This window comes from Netta rufina, assembly GCF_964035555.1.
Source record: "Netta rufina genome assembly, chromosome: 18".
NCBI lineage: Eukaryota > Metazoa > Chordata > Aves > Anseriformes > Anatidae > Netta > Netta rufina.
In genome coordinates, this window is record NC_140142.1 from 3,851,119 (window position 1) to 3,854,770 (window position 3,652).

General features: G+C 52.0%; 1 pseudogene across 1 annotated transcript; it reads right to left on the reverse strand.

The window, feature by feature from the left end:
- Positions 1-538: 538 nt before the first annotated feature.
- On the reverse strand, positions 539-1,475 carry LOC311216240 (olfactory receptor 14C36-like; annotated as a pseudogene). The gene has a single exon. The product of its transcript is annotated as an olfactory receptor 14C36-like (transcript).
- Between the last annotated feature and the right edge of the window lie 2,177 nt (positions 1,476-3,652).

A 3,652-nucleotide genomic window follows, 5' to 3' on the forward strand; every position in this document is an offset into this window, starting at 1 on the left:
CCACTGCCAGAGGCTGGGAGGCACCTCAGCCCTGCAGTGCTTTGCCCTGCTCTGCCCTTCTCTGAGATGCCCCACGGCATGAGGAGTGGTCACAGGGACCTTGCTTCAAGGAAGCACATCTAAGAGCTGGATTCATGTGCCTTCCCAGGGCATGTTACTTAACCTTGTGACACTGTCTGCCCCACTGGCCTTCATGAGACTTGTAGGAATGGCTGATGGCATTTGTGCTCGCTCGTGTTCATCTCTCTGTGAGTGTATGATGTGCCTGCTGGCACCAGCAGCAATGGGTTTCCCTTTATACATCTCCCATGAACCTGCAGGGGGCCCTGCTCTTCTCCTGGACATCCTACCTCCCAGGGAGCCTTTATGAGATGAGCAATGAGCAGTGGACTGGCCAGCTATTGCTGAACCTCCTTCGATGCACTGTATATCTCTGAGCTGGTGGTGATGCTCTCCAGAGTAAGAAAAATGACAACAAGATAACAGAACAAACCTTGAGCCTGCAATGTATTGTGGGTCATATGCAGAAAAAAATGGGCTATGTTTTTGATTGTGAAACATCTCCAGTCATCAGTCTCTTCAAGGCATCCTTGAGCTCCTGGTTCCTCATGCTATAGATGAGGGGATTCACTGTTGGAGGCACCACCGAGTATAAAAATGACACCACCATGTCCAAGGATGCAGGGGAAATGGAGGAGGGCTTCAGGTAGGAAAACATGACAGTGCTGACAAAAAGGGATACCACGGCCAGGTGAGGGAGGCACGTGGAAAAGGCTTTGTGCCGGCCCTGCTCAGAGGGCATCCTCAGCACCACAATGAAGATCTGCACATAGGACACCACAATGAAAATAAAGCAACCAAGGACTAAAGAAACGCTAAACACAAGTGCCCAGACTTCCCTGAGGTAGGCCTCTGAGCAGGAGAGCTTGAGGATGTGGGGGATTTCACAGAAGAACTGGTCCACAGCATTGCCTTGGCAGAGGGGCAGGGAAAATGTGTTGGCCGTGTGCAGGACAGCATTGAGAAAGCCACTGCCCCAGGCAGCTGCTGCCATCTGGGCACAAGCTCTGCTGCCCAGGAGGCTCCCGTAGTGCAGGGGCTTGCAGATGGCAACGTAGCGGTCATAGGCCATGACAGTGAGAAGGGAAAACTCTGAACCAAAGAAGAAGACGAAAAAGAAGACCTGTGCAGCACATCCTTGATAGGAGATGGTCCTGGTGTCCCAGAGGGCATTGGCCATGGCTTTAGGAATAGTGGTAGAGATGGATCCCAGGTCGAGGAGGGCGAGGTTGAGGAGGAAGAAGTACATGGGGGTGTGGAGGCGGTGGTGGCAGGCTATGGCTGTGAGGATGAGGCCGTTGCCCAGGAGGGCAGCCAGGTAGATGCCCAGGAAGAGCGCGAAGTGCAGGAGCTGCAGCTCGCGCGTCTGTGAATGCCAGCAGGAGGAACTCGGAGATGGTGCTTCTGTTGGACATCTGCTTTTTTTGGGGATGTGATCCTGAACAAAGAAGAGAAAGAATAGTAACAATGTACAACAGATTCATCAGAGAAAAACTCATCCCATTTCTCATTTAGAATTGCCAGAAAATTGTCCATTTCCAGGAAGACATTTGGTAGGTATCTTTCCTGAGTTCTTCCTGATGCCTGAGGGTATCCCCGGGAGCAGGGGACTCCTCTGTATTCAATGCAAGAGTCAGTTATGCCCAATAGCCAGAGGTAAGGTGGAACATGGGGCAATCTCAGACTCACTTCACTCCTGATAATAAAGAACCTTGCCCCAGTGTTGCTCCCCGGTTACCCAACTTCACAGCAGATATATATATATGATTTTTTTTTAATTTTCATTTTATAGGGTCAGATTTTTTGTTGTTACTGACCTACCACACCTGCTGAGTTTTTCTAAAACAGAAATCCCGGGCATTTCTCCAGCACATAAGTGGAAATGTTGTGCATCCTAAGGGAAAAAGGGACTGGCCCTATACTGCAGCGTCCTTTAGTGAGGACAGATAATCTGTCCATCAATACTGGTCTCAGCCACCCTGTGAGTGTTGCAGGAAAGTTGTACTCAGAGGTTGACCTGAGAAGAACCTGAATACTGCTGAGAGTAGAGGAATCCAGGCACAAAGTGCCCATCTCCAGACCCCTCATCCTGTCCCCATACTCCTCTTCCAGCCAAACACTCCTAGGGCTCATGGAATGGGCATGTGAAACCCCCATCCCCAGCCAGCCTGGGAACAAGACCAGCAGCAGCACGGCCAGCTGGAGAAGCCAGGAGGAATGCCAGCGTGCTGCTGCCAGGGGAGGCAAGGCCAGGGAGGGACAGACGGACACTCAGCAGACCCTCCTGTGCTGCAGATCTGCCTGCAGATGAGGCTGCTCCTGCTGGGGACACCGGGGGCTTGAGGGCAGAGGCTGTGCTGGAGGGAGAGGAGAGCACGGTGTGTCCCAGAGAATGCTCCTGCCGTGCAGGGGGTTGCAGGTAGGTGCCTGAGCCCTCCCTCGCACAGCATTTGTGGCAGCAGCTCCCTCTCACCACCTGCCCAAGTCCCTGCTGCCTTCCTATTTCTCTGCTTGGAGATGGTTCTATGTCCCCACATCTCCCTGTCCATGCTCACAGACCCCATCCATGCTTCCACTGCACTGCAAGATTCGGAAAGCACAGAAACTAAAAAAGCCTTCCTCTTCAGATTAACCAAGCCTCAGTTTTCCTCTGGAAATGCCCTTTTATAAATGCCATTGTGTATAGCACATTCTATTCCACATTAAATGTAGAGTAAAAGTCATCCTGACAGATGCTATCAGCCATCAGATGTGCCAGCTGCAGAAGACCACTCTGGCAACCCGATCTGCAGTGCCCTGCTGCCAGAGGCTCACGGTGTCAAGAGCCTGCAGATGTGTCCTGCCACACGCTGCCCTCTGTTGTTGCGCTCCTCAGTGCCTCCAAGCCCTCTCTCCTTCTCTCCTCTCACCTGTGGTCAAAGCCTCCAGCCCTGCTGCGCTGTGCAGAGGAGCTGCTCCTGGGCACAGCTGTCTCTCTACAGCGATGCCTCTTGTCAGGAGCTCCCCTTGGGCTCAGGAGCCTGGCCCAGCTCAGCAGCACAGCACCCGACTGTGGCATAGGTTGCTCTGTGCCCTTGGGCTCCCTTGAGGTGTCCCCAAGGCCTCAGGGCTGACAGCTCCCGAAGGCAGCAGGGTCTCTGCTGGGGTGTGGTGTCTGAAGCAGACTGAATTCATCACCGACCTGCCTTCTCTGAACACAGGAGAGATGACTTTTAGAAATGTTATTTCTACTGTTAGAGTATGGTTGTCAAACATGATGTGCTTTAACCTGGCAGGCAGCTCAGCACCACACAGCTGTTAGCTCACACCAACACCCCCCAGCCCCAAATGCTTATGTGTTGTAGTAAGGGCAGTTTGAAGTACTGAAGGGGAAGAGGAATAATAATAGCAATTATTTTTATTACTATTATCGTTATGTACAAAGCAAGCTATACACAGTGCAATTGCTCATTCCTGACTGATCTCCAGCCTGTCCCCAACTGGTAGAACATTGCATTAACCATCTGCACCTGCTCTTCTTTGACCTTCAACCACTGCATAAATGGAAGGGTCCTCCCAGGGACTGGGTGAGGGAGACAACTCTTTAACATCC